Source organism: Nannospalax galili, unplaced genomic scaffold (assembly GCF_000622305.1).
Source record: "Nannospalax galili isolate Female #2095 unplaced genomic scaffold, S.galili_v1.0 scaffold685, whole genome shotgun sequence".
NCBI classification, from domain to species: domain Eukaryota; kingdom Metazoa; phylum Chordata; class Mammalia; order Rodentia; family Spalacidae; genus Nannospalax; species Nannospalax galili.
Window position 1 is genome coordinate 1,725,076 of NW_008353482.1, and position 17,920 is coordinate 1,742,995.

A 17,920-nucleotide genomic window follows, 5' to 3' on the forward strand; every position below is an offset into this window, starting at 1 on the left:
GTGCGGTCATTTAAAACTTGGAATGCTTTGGTCCAGGCTCTTCTAGCTTTCATAGTTTGCACTGAAAAGTCAGCTATAATCCTAATGGCTTTTCCTTTATATGTGACTTGTTGTTTCTCTTTTGCAGCTTTCAGTATTATCTCTTTGTTTTACTTTAGTGTTTTTACTATGATGTGCCGTGGAGAGTTTCTTTTCTGGTCCCGCCTGTTTGGTGTTCTATATGCTTCTTGTATTTGTATGGGCATGTCTTTCATTTTGGGAAATTTTCTTCCACAATTCTGTTGAAGATCTGGTCCATGCCATTATCTTGGGATTCTTCTCCTTCCTGTATGCCTATGATTCGTAAATTTGGTCTTTTTATGGTGTCATACAATTCCTGCATATTCCATTCTTGTGATTTCTTAAATTTTTCATAATCTTTGCTTGAGTGGTCCAGTTCATACACTTTATCTTCCAATCTTGATACTCTGTTTTCCATCTTGTTCATCCTATTGGTGAGGCTTTCTCCTGTCATTTCTAATTGGCTTACTGAGTGTTTCACTTCCTTCTTCATTTCAGCCTGAGTATTCTTCAATATTTCTAGCTCTTTTCTGAAGTCATTCAGAAGTTTATCCCTATCATCCTTCAGTTCTTTGATTTCTTTGTGTGTTCTTTAAATTCACTGAATTCTTTTATCATGTTTATAATTGTTTTTTGAGTTCCATGTCCTGCATTGTCTCGTTTGGTAGGGATATGTTATTTTGGTTTTTCATGTTATGATTTTTTCTCTGTGATTTTGACATGTGAATTTCTTTTGTAGATTCTGATTCTTGTGTGAGACTCAAGCCTTCAAGTTTAGGTCTGCTTCTTCTTGTGAACTTTGTCTGTCTTTGTGGTTTACATTTTGGGCATGAAAAACTGGTTCCTCTAAGCTTCTGGTTCTCTCTTTTGATTTTATATTGGAGTGGCCAGATTGCTTTTGTCTTCAGGAGTTCCCACAGAGGTCAAAGTCAGATGAGGATCAGATGCTCTCAGGCTTTCTCCTAAGGTCTGGATCCCTCCAGGAAAGATTTTGGCCTCAGGAATTTGGGGGGTTGGACTGGTCTGGGAGCCAGGCCCAGGAAAGATGCTGGTCTAGGGCATCTGGTGGCCATGCCGCCCATAGACACAAAGGAAGATGGGGGAGGAAGCAGCCCCCAAGGGCTCCTGGGGACTGCACTGAGGAACTGGATTGGTCTGGATGCAAAGGATCAGGAAGAGGAAAGGTCAGCTCCGCCATCCAGGAAAGAGGCTGGTCGGTCGTACAGGCCCAGCAAAGTAGAGGGAGGTGAGGGTGGGGCCAGGTCCAAAGTGCTTCTGGGGACCTGAGAAGGAACTGAGTTGGTCTGGATGCAAAGGATCAGGAAGCAGTGGTGGTTCCCCAGGTGTCTAGGGAGACAAGACCTGTATTTTCTTTTTTTAAAGACAGAATGCTTGAGGAATTTACATGTCATCCTTGCACATGCTAATCTCCTCTGTATTGTTCCAATTTTACTATATGTGCTGTCGAAGCAATCTCATATCCTGTGTTTTATAAGAAAGGACCATACAAGAAAGTTTACATGTTCTAAGAAAGTGGGGGGTTTTTTTGTTGTTTTGTTTTGTTTTCAGACAGGATCTCGCTATGTAGCCCTGACTGGCCTGAAACTCAATATGTAGACCACGTTGGGCTTGAACTCTCAGAGATCCTCCTGCCCTTCCTTCAGAGCGCTGGGATTAAAGGCATGCACCAACACACCTGGCCCCAAAGTACTCTCCCATAGATTTTGATCAGCTGCTTCTTGTTTTCAGTGCTGGGGATCAAATCCAGGGCCTCAGGCAAACATGTATGTACTCCACCACTGAGCTACAGCCTCAGCCCTTTACTAACTATTTTCTAAAACCCATAAAATGTTTGAATACACATAAGCTATGAATATCAAATCAAGGCTTTTCAAGTTAAGCTACACCAAACAAAGACTAACAAAGACTGCCTTTGAAATAAGTTCAGATATTATAAAGGTTTTGATATGCCAGGGCACTTGGGAAATTTTTTTTTGATTATCTTCAGCATCAGATCACAATTATCAAAAACAAAATCCATCTCTATCTTTTCATGAGCCACTAGACTTAATTAATGAATGCTACTTACAGATCATATCACCACTCTAATATAGTTGTTTAATTAGATAAGGGTCCACTGGCCTATGGTTGTCTGCATGCCTTTAGCTCTTACATAACAAATGGCGATCTAACATAGCTAAGACACAAACTAAAATCTACACAGGAGTTTATCAAGTGGTTGAGTTTCAATCAATCTTCAGACAATCAGAGCTAACCAGCTAATCAGACCATGCCCTAATAAAGTAAATACCTCCTTACAGCCAATCAAGTGATTCTTCTTTACCTCTGCATTGGGCCTCTAGAAGCCCCCGGCTTGGTAGAGCTCTCCAAACCTCTTCTGACTCTGAGTGCTGCCTGTTCGTACACTGTTTCTTTCTCTATCTAGTCAAGTGCAACTTTTAATTTGTATAAAACTTGTAATGAAGCCACACTTAAAAATAAGATTATTCAAACAATGCATTTCATTCATTTGATATTTTAATCAAAGAATTAAAAAGCATCTTTGAAATGGATCAGTGTATTAGTTACTTTTCTGTTGCCATGGTAAAATAAGATGACCGAGGCAACTTGTAGACAAAAGAGTTTATTTAGAACTATGGTTCCAGAGGAATCAGAGTCCCATCATGGCAGGGAGGCATGGCAGCGAGTAGCAAGCCTGGAAGCAGGAACTGAAAGCTGAGAGCTCACATCTTCAACTACAAACACAGGCAAAGAGAGCCAACTGCAAGTGAACCAGGCTCTGAACTCTTAATCCTATCAGTGACATACTTCCTGCAGCAAGGCAATACCTTCTAAACCTCCTCAAACAGCATCATCAACTGGGGACCAGGTGTTCAAATCCATAAGCCTACTGGGGACATTTCTCATTCAAACCACCACAGTGGGTAAGGCAAAGCCCTTGCCACCAAGCCTGACAATCTGTGTTCTATCCCAAGGACCCACATGATAGAAGGAGGAAACTGAGTTCCACAACTTTTTCTCTGACCTCCGAATTTATGCCATGGCACTTGCAGACATACATACACACGAACACAAATTAAATAAATAAATGTCATTATTTTTACTTTAGTTTTCTGTAATTCAGGACATGAGGTATGAATACAACATAGACAACACAATGTTAAGTGATGGTAACAGTCATACAGTGGCCCTCCCAGTGTTTCATAATATGCTCATTTCAGTTGATTTGTCAAATGATCACACTATTAGCAGGAACCACTCTAGTCTGGCAGTTACAGAATAAGCATCAGTGATTCTGGTTATGCCTTAAGAACTGCCTATGGAAGTTCCTTTCCAATGGCTCTTGGCACATAGGCAGTCCTCCTTCAAGGTGTGCAATCTAACTGCAAGTGTAATTGCACCATTTCTTCAGTTAACGAAGAATGGATTCCATGATTCTGAGGCTATGAACTAACCAGGGTCACTAAATAGTTACCAACTGATGACAAATCCAAACAATAATATTCAAATATGCTAAAGCTAATTCATTATCAGTCACAGCTGTACATAAGAATGAAAGTCATGCTGAGAGTTTAGGTCAAAGAGGAGGTTGGATTCGATCTGGAAAACCCAACCAGTAGTTATTTTGTCTTTCTCTACTATATTGTTTTATTTCCTGAGAATTATATATGAGCATTGCATTTGCATCATCTCCACCCCTCCCAATCCCGTAAAACTCCTCCCATGCCCTCCCACTCCCTCAAAATTGCTTGTCTTCTTCTTTGTTTCTTATTGTTACATATACATACATATATTTATAAATATACATACATATATAATTTACTGAGTCCATTTAGTGGTGCTCATGTGTACATGTTTTCTTTTTTAATTTAAAAAATATGAAGGCAGGCATGGTAGCACACACCTTTAATCCCAGTACTCAGGGGACAGATACAGGCAGATGTCTGTGAAATCAAGACTAGCCTGTTCTACACAGCAATTTCCAGGACAGCTGTGTGGTGGCATGAAGACCTTGTCTCAAAAAAAAAAGTAGTATGCACCAACCACTAAAATTACTAAAATAGACACAAGAGTGGGAAATAGAGGTTAAGAGTAGCTGTGTGATAGGAATGCACAGCAACTGAACATCTTAGGACAAGAGCCAAGACATCATAAGCCCTTCTTTCCAGTTAGTTCTTTAAATGATGGGGGCTGTTTCAATGTCTTTGAATATTAAAAGCTCCCAGAACCAAATCATTTTCTCCATATTATATACTCTTTAATAATTGAAATTTCAATTTGGACACAGTCATCAAGAATAATATGATGCCCAAGTGTAATACAATTCAACAGTCACATGCTCACATTACCTTCAATTATTCTTGAAAATACAAAATACATTAATCATAAGTCAAGATTTCATAAAACTGTTCAAAATTGATATAAAGTATACCACAAAGTACAAAACCACTCTGAAGGAAATCACAGAAATAAGTAAGGTTAAAACAATCATCTAAAGAAAAATATAGAAATGCCTTTGAGGCATAGCTCAGAGGAAGAGCACATGCTTATTACGTGTAAGGCCCTGGGTTAAACCTGCAGCAACAATAGAAAAGAAAATATTTTCAAGAATTTGAGTAAAGGAAAGGCTTAAAACATGACACCACATTCAATAACTATATAAGAAAGGATTTCAATTGAATCACACTAAAAATTCCTGTTCATCAAAAGATACCTCTATTGAAAGTTTACTGAAGCAAAAAAAAAAAAAAGAACTTTTTTTATTTTTTGTGTATGAGTGTATTGCCCACATGTATATAAGTGTACCCATGTCATGCAATGCCTGTGGAAGTCAGAAAAGAGTGCTGGATCCCCTGGAACTGGAGTTACAGATGGTTGTTAGCCACCATGTCGGGGCTGGGAATGGAACCCAGGTCCTCCATAAGAGCAGCCAGTGCTCTCAACCACCGAGTCATCTCTCCAGACTCAAGAAAGGACATTTTAAAAATTAAAACAACAAGCTAGCATTTGAGAAGATATGTGCAAATCATACCTAACAGCTACTGTTTGGAGATTCAGAAAGGACAAACATCATGTCATGCTAAAATTGCCTTTGGAGGCTGGAGGGAGAGCTCAATTGTAAAGTAGCCTTGACATGAAGACCTGAGTTCAATCCCTAGAACTCATATAAAAAAAGAAGGCCAGGTGTAGGTGCAAGTTTGTCATCTCAGTGCTGGGAAGGCAGAGACAGGTGGTTATCTCAGGTTCCCAGGCCAGCCAGCCTAGCCTACTTGGCCAATTCCAGGCCAATGAAAGACTCTGTCTCAGGAAAAAAAATAAAAAGGTGGACAGGTTCTGAGGAAAGACACCAACATATTGTCTGGCCTCCACAAACATGCACACACACTCTCATACACACATGTGCAAAGGAACACAAATACACACACACGAAATTGCAATTAAGATGGTGCCAAAATGTGTTTAGGCAATGAGGGTTCCACCTTCCTAAATAGACCATTCAATGCCTTTACTGCAGGAGTAAGTTCATCCTCCTGGGAGCAGGTCCCTGCCCTCTAGCTCTTTTTCTCTTCACTCTAGGCCATGTGAGGCCCTCCATCATGTTAGCATATACAGAAGACACTTTCCAACCTCCAGGAAGGTGAGAAATCAATTTGTACCTTTAATAAATTACTTACATTCAAGTATTCTGTTATGGCAGCACAAAATAAAGACACTAAAGTTTCAAATTCTTAAGACAGGACAGCTCACACAAGTCAGTGAGTTTTTTTTAAAAAACAAAGCAACAGAAAAAAATATTAAGAGACATAAATGGATGCATCTCAAAACATATATATAAATGAAAACTTGAAAAAACAAAAATGTTCTCGCCTTAGTTATCAAGGAACTGCTAATTCAAATCACAAGAAATATTATTTACACACCCACTGGAATGGTATATTTACTTATTTTTGGTGCTGAAGATTGGACCCAAGGCTTGTGGCATGACAGGCAAGGACTCTGCCTTTAGGCTTCAGCCCAAGTCCCAACTCTGAAAGACTGAAAACACCAAGTGTTAGTGACCACACAGAGCAACAAGGCAAGCACTCTTCTCAACTGTCTGGACTCCATCTGAAAAGTTAGAAACATGTCACCCTCTGACACAGCAAGCCCACATCCATGACCAAACCAGACAGAAATGCAAGCCATGTGCACAGAAAGACATAGCATATGACTAAGGCTGTCATTGCAGAGACTCAGCCTTATAACTTATGAGATCTGATGCTAACTGGGTAGTGGTTAGTGTTAGAGCGACTGCAGCACACCCACTTGATGTCAGAATTGTTAACAGGAGCAATCATGAAGGACAGTCCCAGTGTGACAGCTGTAGGACAGGCCCAGGAAACAAATAATTTGCTTTCAAGCAGGATGAAAAGCATCTAAGAGGGCTCTAAGAACACAAAAGATAGGACTCCACGTGTATCTAAGCATAGGGGGAGAAAATTACACTTCAACAGGAGAGTCAGGGAGGAAAGAGTGATTATACCATTGAGATGACAATAGTCCTAACTCTAAGGAAAATAAATATAACCACTGTCTACCACATGGATCAGAAATGGACAGGGACTTCATAGATTTTTGTATAAAGAGTGCAGATTAATTTAACCAAAATTGATTATGTAATTTATTGGGGAAATGTGGGAGGAAACGAGGAAGTGTGATAACTGTGTGGCAGAGAATTGCAGACTGAATGGGGAATTAAACCTTCGGTATTGGGAAATCTTTATATGTTGGGCATCACTTTAAACCTAAAAGTGACAATCCAAGCTTTTTAGAAATATAGATGTAAATCTCAAAGAAACAGTTGAAAGAATATCCATGTCAGTATTCTTTATAACAGAGAAAATCTGCAATCTAGATATCTATCAATATAATAAGAAATCTTATTATAGTTGTATAATAAAATTGAATAAAGTGAAGTTACAGGCAACAGCTTTAATGACTCACAAAAATAAATTGAACAAAAGGAGCCAGACCTAAAGGAACAGAAACTGCTAAAGCTCCATGGAGGGGGATTAGGTATGCAGACTGCAGAGCACTGGCTTTAATCCCTGGTACTGAAAAAATAAAACTAAAAGAAGTTCCAGAGATGGGGACAATTAAACCCTCGTACTTGAAATGAAGCTAAGAGTTTTACCCTCGAGGATAGAATAGTTGGGCTGGGTGGTGGGACCTTAGGAAGGTCCCCTGGTGACAACCATTGAGTGGATTCTGATATTGCACCACACTTGTACACACCAATTACAATGCAATGTGAAGATTCCAAATAGGATTAAGGAATCACTTTCGAAATGAAATATGTGCCTCTGAGATAGCTGGTTAGTAAAGGTTACTTGAAATATCAATAAAATGTCTTCATGGAATAGAAAACTATGTTTTCTAGCTAGTGGTTGAAACTGCAAATTTTATCAAGCTAAATTTAATGAAATATACTCTGGCTATCAGGGAGCCTAATCTGTTTAATCAAAATCACCAAACATAATTTATTCCATGTGATCTTAGAATAGATACATTAGGCTAGAAACTCCTTATACACTTCTAAAACATGAAACCAAATTGAAAGCTACCTAACACCTGCCTTCTCTCTAGAGAATAAAGCAGGTGAATTTTCCTTCCCTTGCATGCTGTCCCTGTGGAGCAGAGACACCATCACTTTCACTCAAGGCAGGAATCTTTACAGAAAATCTGCTCTCAGTGCTTCAAGAGTCAAGGTCCCATGCTGAGCTGCTCTCAGAGGTGGCTTTCTTTAGCCATGACAACTTCAATTCCATCCTGCCTGCCACCCACAGTCTGACAGAACCTGTGGTCAGCCTCTTTCCCAGTCTTTCCTCCTGCCCAGTCATCTGTTCATTTTCAACCCATTATCCTGGATTTCATATAATCCCTTATTTAATTTCCTGTTAGTCTTCATTGACTGGCTTGGCCTGCCAGGAGCTGTGATTTCAGGTTTCTGTTGTAACTTCCATCCTGCCATCTTGGAATCTGAAAAACAGCATTCTGTGATGCCTTTCTCTGCTTTTATGTGTCAGTGCATGCCAAGGGCAAATGTAAGGGAAACATGGCAGGCACAGACACACACACACACACACACACACACACACACACACACGCACACAAAATTTTCCATATTTGAGGACTGCATTTGCTAAAAGAGCTGGTGTTGGCTGTGAGTAAGGATACCACTAAAGTGAACAGCAAGGGAACAGCTATTAGAAGACATCAAATGAGTGCTGGGTGCATCTCAGGGAGGCCTTGGCGTTAACTCCAAGCATCACCAACCAAAAAGATACCAAATGGTTTTGTCTTTTCTGTAAAACACCTAATCCTGATTTTTAAAATAAATCAACAGTAGACCATAGATTTTCATCATCGCTGCCCCACGATAAGACTATTTCTCTTTCTTTAACAGCATGTCAGGGGTGAAGCGGGAGCTTCAAGAGAGCTGAAGCTCTGGGGAATGCACTCAGACTGCCTGGAAAGTTATCATTTATTAAGAAGACTGCTGCAGTAAAAGTGCCCATAATCCTCAGCTATAATGCTGAAAGAATTGTGGAGGCTTGTGCTCCTAGACTCATAAACAGGTTTTTAGAGATATAAAATTTCTGCCATAATAAACATGAGTCAATTGCAAAGGAGCAGAATAAACAAGGCTTAATTTACAAGTTCAAGTCCTCTATAAAAAAAAAAATGGTCCTCACCAGACCTTGAGTACAAATTAGAAAAACTGAACAGAATGTAATCATGTGTTTGAGGACATCAGATAACTGACAGGGTGGTGAGGAATCAATGGCATACTCTAAAAGGGGAGGGAAACCTGAGGGAACAACAGGACCTGGGTTACTATTCCAGGATCATATGTTGTTTCCCTTAAAAAAATGCCTATAAAACCAATATTTGAGGGCACCGTGAAAGAGGAACATGGATTAAATAGGAGTTCAAGGTTCACTGAAGAGAAAGAACATCATCGGAAACTCTTTGGAGTCATAGCCCAGAATGAATGTGCAAGGCCCAGTCTCTACAAGGACCAAAGCCCGCCTTTCCTTTCCCCAGCCTCTAAATGAATAAAGGAATATTGGTTGCTGGTGTCTGTAGACTGGCTGCTGTCTAGAGGAAAGTACAAGCAAGAACTGAGAGTTCTCAAGACCCTAGGATTTATCCATATTTTTATATTGTCTAGAACAAACAACAGAACCACCTTGCTTAGAAAGAGCAGGCACCAAGTTACTGCACCACGTTACCAGAGGAAAAATGAACAGCAGAAACAGAAGCATGGGGCATCTCAAATACCACAGCTGCCAATTAGAGGTTCTGAATGATTCTTACTAATGTAGCCAAAGTTTTAAAACTAGCAAACAATAGCCAAAATCTAAGAAAAACCCCCCAAAATTGAGAGTGAAAATGCAATATTTGAAACTTTAAAAACAAGTCACCAGATGGGAAAAACAACTAGACACAAGGAGAGAATCAGTGGCTGAACACAGTGAAGAGCACCAGCTGAGGGAAGCATGGAGAGACAGAGTAATGGAAATACAGAACGACTATGACGCTGGGAGCACCGCAGTCTCAACCTCCACACTATGGCCGTCCCAGCCCAGGCGCATCCTTGCTGCTCTGAGCTATTCTCCAAACTGCAACATCCCTGGTTTCTTCCCAGTGAACATCAGTAGCACTCTATGACAAGCAAAAGTGTCTCAAGACTCTACCAGACATTCTCTAGGTGACAAAAGTGCTCACAGACAAAATATATGGCATAAAGTGATAGTTTCAAGCACACAACTGCAATCCAAATGGAGTGATGAATAAAACAGAGCAGAACCCACACTTGAATGAATACTTGGTAAAAACTATCCAGAATTTATGAAAGAAACCAAGTAATAGAATTATGAATGAATAATGTCCAAGCAGGTAAACATGTAAATAGAACAATTTTTTTGTCTTTTTGAGACAGGGTCTCCTTGTAGCCCCAGCTGTCCTGGAACTCACTATGTAGTCCGGGCTACATAATTGAACTAATTGAACAATTTTTTTATCTATGACATATAATTGCTAAAAATAAAAGAATGCAAATAATTTTTAAAGCCACAAGAGAAAATAAGAATTAAGCACCTCAAGGAGAAAGAAGGCATCCAGATGACCTCTAGGAAAGTAACAGAAATCAGAAATAATGTAGTGATGGGTTAAAAGCGGGAAACAGGGCCAATGAGGTGACTCAGTGGATAAAGGTGCTTGCTGCCAAGCCTGACACCCTGAATCCCATCCCTAGGACCCACACGGTAGAAGGAGAGAACTAACTCCTGCAAGTTGTCCTATGACCTCCACACAAATACAATCACATATATGCACACATCAGGACATGCGCACATGCACACGCGCGCACGCACACACACACACACACACACACACACATTGAATAACTATAATGAAGTTTTTTTTAAGTGGGGAATAAACAAATTACCAACCCTGATTCTGTATCTCATTTCAAAATGAAAGTAGCATAAATATATTTAGAGAGAAATAAATTATAAGAGATTTTGCCACTTCCAGGCCCACAAAAAAGAGAGCACTGAAGAGGAGTAAAGAAAACTTCTCAAATGGCAGTGAGGGGTGCAGACAGGACCAAAAGTAGCAGAAATATAGATGTGTAAGCAAATTTGAAAGGGTATGTCAATGTAAAAAAAAATGATAGTAATCTTGAAGAATTTAAAAATAGACAAGAGAAATAAAATAGACAAGAGAAATAAACTAGACAGACAATATAATAGCACATAAGTTGAGATTGTGAAATTGAAGTATAAGTGAAAAGAGTATCCCAGCATCCTCACACTGTATGGAAGAGTTGTGACCTTCATCAGACTTTCATTAGTCAAGGATTCCTGCTGCAGTCTCTAGGTCACTGTAGGAAGAAAAAAAGATGTATGACTAACAAGCTGAAAGAAGGAAAAACTGGAATCATAAAATGAGAAAGATAATGAATAAGAGACAGGCAAATAGCAAAAAACCAATTTAAACCCAGTTGTACCCCCATTAAAAAACAAAAAGAAAAAGATGCTCAAACCTTAGAACCCCAGTTATGCATTTCATACAAGGAACATCATGAATCATTTACATAAAACAAATTGAAAGTTTTTTCTAAACTTAAAGGGAACTGGGGTTAAATATTCAGTGATGTTGCATAATGACGAGTAGAGAACAGTTTTTTTTTTTTTCTTTTTAAACTTAGAGCTGTTTACTCTTGGCCTATTTGCATATCTTTGAAATTAATGCTGGTTAATATTGATTAAGGTATCATAAATGATGCCTCACTACTTTAATGTTTAAATATTTCTCTATGTACATGAGGAAGAGACAGCATAAACTGCACCAGAATGCCCTGGGCAATAGTGATTGGGTGGTTTTCCCCCAGACCCAGCCCTTTTTAAATTTAATGTGGCTTGCTGTACAAAGCATATATTTCTTTTATAATTTTAATAAATTCCACTTATAAATGCATTATTAGGTCACATTTCTAGTCCAGAATGTAATGAGTTTGGAATTCACCACTGTGTCCAAACAAGAAATAAAAAGCTGAACAGACTGAAAATTAACAATTCTTCTTGGAGTCATAAGAAAGGAAAGGACCCAGGTCACAGGGAGTCACAGCTTGCCAGAGCAGACTCAGAGCAAGGGCCACTGTGGGAAGGAGATCAGGGTAGGAGCATAGGAGTGGTAACTATATTATTGAAGATCAATGCAGAAAACTTTGACAATTTTAAATTACAGAGATATCTGGTCATAGGAGCCCACCATAAAATTGGGGTGTTACATTCAGATGCCTGACCAGGTTCTCCAGGAAAGTAAAAGAAAATCTTCCTCTGGCTTCCAGAGTCGGGAGCATTTTGCAGTACAACAGAAATTCTTCTATTTAATGTCCACCCAAAGGCAGAATGATGCCAATTCCAGCCAGCCTTAGCCAGTCTGTTCCACCTAATGAGAAAGAAAATGACTGAATTTGGATGGTTCAAGTCCAGAGGCAAAAGCTCAACAAATGCCTACCGCCTGATCACAATACCAAGAAACACTTCCTCTCCTATCACACCATATCAGCAAAGGCCAATTTACTGTAGCTCCTCCATCCAGTCCATCATGTGTGGCTGTAAGAAAATATGGGGAAATGTACTAAAAAGGCAAAAGACACAGTTTGAACAGTGAGAAAAGCATGAGGGCCAGACAGTGCTGGGAGGCTGAAATGATCATACCAGAAACTTACAACAACTGTGATCAATAAGCAAAGCCTCTAATGGAGGTGGCACACCCCATACAAGTGGATGAATTTATACTGAGGGACAGCTGGGGAGCACAGATTGACTCAATTGGCCTTTCATGACAGAATGCATGAAATGTTGGGGGAGGGGGCTATGGGGGTACAAATAAGGGAGGAATTAGGATCTATTGTATCAAATGCACACAATTTCAATAAAAAGTGGAAAAAAATGAGAATTCTAAGAAAGAACCAGGAGAAATGCTAGAGATGAAAAATCGGGAAAAATGATGAGTGAGTCGCAAAGGTCTATTAGCAAAGAAGACACCACTGAAGAAGGACTCCCTGAGTCTTGGGCTATGACTAGAAATTGGAAAAAGGTGAAATAATAAAAAAGGACAGAATATCTAAGCACCAGAAGGAGAACTGGAAGAGGTGTAACATACGAAAACTGAAAACTAAATTATATATAGGAATCTCTCAGCAATCACTTTGAAACTTAGTGGCCTAAAGACACCAACTTAAAAACAGAAAATACTCCAAGTAGATGAAAACACAAGACTCCACGTTATTATCTATCAGAAAAACACAATAATATAAAGGCATAAATAAAAGGAGAAAGGAGAAAAATATACCATGCTAATAGTAAACAAAAGAAAGATGTATTAATTCTAAGCTTCAAATCAGGAAAAAGGATAGAATTGGCAACTGTGTAATGATAGGGGTCAAGTCTCCAAGAAGACACAACAGTTCTTGATATGCATGTGCCTAAAAGTGGAGCATCAAACTACATGAGGCAAAAACTTATAAGCTGCAAGTTAACCCTCCTTTATTAGAAACAGTAAGAAGCTAGCACCTGAGAAGCTGAGGTAGGAGGACTCTCCCAGCACTTGGAGAGCTACCTTGGGCAAGACCCTGTCTCACAAAAGAAAGAGATAGATGAAGACACTAGGGATGTAAAGATGTACCATGCTCACGGATTGGTAGACTCAATATGGTGAAAATGACCATCTTGCCAAAAGCAATTTATAGATTCAATGCAGTGCCAATAAAAGTAGCCACAATATTCTTCACAGACCTTGAAAAAAATAATCCTAAAATTCATATGGACTCACAAAAGATCCCGGATAGCCAAAGCAATCTTGGGCAAAAAGAATAATGCTGGGACAATCACCATTCCAGATCTCAAATTTTATTACAGAGCTATAGTCATAAAAACCGCGTGGTACTGGCACAAAAATAGACACATAGATCAATGGAAGACAACAGAAGACCCAAACATGAGTACGTGGAATTTCAGCCACCTGATATTTGACAAAGGTGCCAAGAACACACAATGGAGAAAAGACAGCATCTTCAACAAATGGTGCGGGCAAAACTGGATCTTCACCTGCAGAAGAATTAAATTGGACCCTTATCATTCACCCTGCACAAAAGTCAACTCCAAATGGATCAAAGACCTCAATATAAAACCGGAAACTCTGGAACTGATAGACGAAAACAGGGGTGGTACCCTCCAAGACATAGGTGAAGGAAAGGACTTTCTAAATTGGACACCAGCTGCACAGGCACTAAGGTCAACAATCAATAAGTGGGATCTCATTAAATTACAAAGCTTCTGTACAGCAAAAGAAGCAACCAAAGAAGAGAAGAGGAAACTCACTGAGTGGGAGAAAAGCTTTACCAGCTACACATCTGAGAGATGATTAATATCCAGAATATACAAAGAACTCAAAATACAAAGAAGTAAGAAAATAACCCAATAAAAAGATGGGTGATACACTTGAACAGAGAGTGATCAGATGAGGAAATAAAAATGACTAAAAAGCACCTTAAAAAGTGCTCAACATCCCTAATAATTGGAGAAATGCAGATTTAAAACCACTCTTAAGATTCCATCTTACCCCAGTCAGACTAGTTAAGATCAAAGGAACAAAAGACTCCAAATGCTGGAGAAGACATGGAGAGGGAGGAATGCTCATTCACTGCTGGTGGGAATGCAAACTCGTGCAACCACTATGTACAGCATTGTAAAGAACTTTCAAAAAACTAAAAATGAACCTACCATATGAGCCAGCTATATCAATCCTTGGCATATATCATCATACTGTAGAGATACCTGTATATCCATGTTTGTTGCTGCTCTCTTTACAATAGCTAAAAAATGGAAACATCTTAAATGTCCCTCAACTGACTAATGGATTATGAATATGTGGTATATTTAAAGAATAGAATTCTACTCAACAGTAAGAAAATGAAATTATGAACTCTACAGATAAGTGAATGGAACCAGAGATTGTTATACTAAATGAAGTAACAAAAATTCAGAAAACTAAGTGGTGTATGTTCTCCCTTATTTGAGGATTGCAGCACCAAGCCCATATATTTGAGCATATATCCTGATGTAACAGCAGGAGCCAGGAAAATGGAAAGGGAACATGGAGGTAAAGGGACAGAAAGAGCCCAAAAGAGGGGGATAGTATGGAACAGATGTTATGGGGGGAGAGTGGGAGTGTTCAGCAGGGAGGAGAGGAGGGAGGGATATGCAAGGGGACATGGGGGAGAGTCAGGAGATGGGGAACAGTGGGAGGGGATGTTATTGGGGGTAGGGTGGGAATAATGGGGTGCTGGGACTGGGGAGGGAGGAGAGAGGCCAAATGGAAAGAAAAAGAGCAGAGTTGAATGAATCTTGGGTGGATAGGAAACCCAGAAAGAAATGTGAGGCCCTTGAAACCCCATGAGAAATGCACATACAGTGTCTGAACATTATTAGTGCATATGTATATCTGGGGGCTGCTTGGCAAGGAACATAGTGCCAGACAGAAGATACCTCCCTTTGATTGACTGTTAAGGGTGGTCCAGGAGACTCCCAAAATAACACAGGCTGTTGCCAAACCTCTTGGTTATCTCCCAGCTAGTAGATAAGACTCTACTGCTGAAGACAGGACTTGTTTCTGATAAAGGACATGAAACGATGAGCAGGAATTGACCTGGAAGCTTTCTAACCAAAATGTGGCTATTATAATGCTAGATGACGATATGAAAACTGCCAAGGGAGAAAAACAATCAGTGGTCCAACCCAGTCCTAAAGCCTAATAACCGCAATGACTGGCACAGCAAACTACCTCTATTAGTGTAGTAGTGGCACTGTTATCTGGGAGGCAACATACAGCTATGTAATTGAACTTAAAGCCCGCTCAATGGAAGAGGACTCATGGGTGGCACTGTAAACTCAGCCAAATACACACGGCAAGAGAAGACAAAGATCCTAGAAAAAATTCTATCTCTTTCATATTTCTAGACAAATAAAATGTCTTACTATATGCTAAAGCATACCATACACCACTCATCAAAGAAGCTTCTGTTTACAACAGATGGAGGCCACTGCAGAATTGCACAACTGGTCAGACACAGAGAATATACATCTGAGAGATACCCAGTACTAGGTGGCACATCTACAGTCAAACTTCTACAACTAAGGCTCATGGAACATAGTGGAACAAGGGGTAGAGAGAAAAACTAATGTGTCCTTCAACTCTCACTAGTAAAGCTTCCTTACACTTCAGAGTGCAATGCACACAGAAGGCAAAAACTGCCCAGGTTTTAAAGAATAAGGGACTTCAGAGTGTATCCTTAGATAGGATTCCTATATTGAACCTCAACCCCTCCTCCCTCACGGCTCAGGGACCTTTAAGGAAGAGGGGGTGGAAAGATTGTAAGAGCCAGGGCTGATTTATGAACACAGGGAAACAGAGGGCTTTCGGGGCACTGGAAGCTTGCACATGTGAACCTGTGGCAATGATGGCATTGAGCACAGGACCCATGCCAACTCAATTAAACAAGGGCCCAGAGGGGAAGAGAGAAATGGGTAGCGTGTGGCACTAGACTGAGAACTATTAGAGACTGACTGCTACTGGATGAGGGAGCGTATGCCTTACATACAATCTCTAGATGGCCTGAATAGAGTCCAGGGAATGAATTTACACTGAAAGACATCTGGGTACAAATATTTGACTGGATAGGACTTAACACATATGGCAGAATACATGAGGTCCAGTGGGAGGATGGGGGAGACATGGATGAGGGAGAGAGTCTAAATTTGATTAAGAACTGTTATATGACATTACAAAAGCTTAATAAAAATAAAGAAAAAAAAGAACATTGAAAAAGACAAAGGAATAAATGTGCTACAGGCAGAAAATCAGTCAGGACACAATTGAACTCAACATCTTCATCAAACTAGATATAACCAATATCTATAGAACATTCCATAAAATGACAGCAGAATACACATTGTTATGATAACATGGGACAGTCCAGAAAATAGAAGGCATTCTAGCCATAAAGTACTGCAGTTAAGAGGATAGCAATCACACAGGGGTCTCAGTCTACCATGGATTTAAACTAGAATTTAGTAATCAGAAAGATACCTGGAAAGACCCCCCCAAACACACAGATTCAAACCCCATGGCTCTAAACACATGATTTAAAATGAAATCTCAAAAACCAGTAAAATATCTAACTAAATTTTAAAAAAAAGAAGGCATAACTTTCCAATTTTGTAAGATGTAGTAAATTCAGTGATTAGAAGGAAATTTATAGCACTGAATAAAACATTAAACATTAAAAAATATATATCATTGAGTAAAACATTAAAACAGAAGAAATACATAAAATCCATAATATGTCTACTTTATGGGGAACAAATCCGGTATAGAGAAGAAATAATAATTAATATTAATAATAATAATAACAGAAGTAAATTAATTTGAAAATAGAAAATCAATAGTGAAAATGAACAAAACTCTGACTTTTTGAAAAGATCAATAAAATCCATAAGCCTCTAGCCAAGACAACAAAACAAAGAAGATATAAATTACTATCAGAAATGAAATGAAAAAACAAAAGAGGCCACTACTCCAACACTATGGCATTAAAATGATGGAAGTTATCACAGGAATAAGCATGTGCTCATGAAGTTAACAGCCTCAATGAAAGGAACGCTTCTTTGAAAGGAATTTCTCAAAATTTACATGTGAAAAACAGATCTGAATAGACTAATATTGATTAAGGAAATTGAATCAATAGTTAATTGTCTTCAGTAACAGAAAACATCAGGCTCAGATGTAAGAATATGTACCAATTCTCTGTTATTTCTTTGAGAGTGCAAAATCAGAAGGAATATTTCCTAAATCTATGAAAATAATGTTGTCCTAATACCAAAACCAAAAATAATACAAGGAAAGATGACCACCAAGCAATGCAACTCCTGAATACAGATATAAAATTCTTCAACAGTAGGGCCAGCAAGATGGCTCAGCAGGTAAAGCTGTTTGCCACTAAACTTAATAACCTCAGTTAAATTCTTGGGATACATGGTGGAAAGAGAGAACCAATTACCACAAGTTGCCTTCTGACCTCTACATGTGCTCTGTGGTAGGTGCACCACCCCCAAAATAAATAAATATGAATAATATCAGCCATAAATATGAGCAAAATGAATGAATATAACAAAATAAAAATAGGATTATACACCATGACCAAATGCGATTTATTCCAGATATG

General features: G+C 39.1%; 1 protein-coding gene and 1 pseudogene across 3 annotated transcripts in view; both read right to left on the bottom strand.

Annotated features, from left to right (window-relative positions):
• LOC103748066 (neuronal acetylcholine receptor subunit alpha-7) overlaps positions 1–17,920 on the bottom strand; it is a 147,564-nt gene that overhangs the window by 118,306 nt on the left and 11,338 nt on the right. The gene's annotated exons all lie outside the window — the stretch shown is intronic.
• On the bottom strand, positions 1,438–1,533 carry LOC115067270 (annotated as a pseudogene).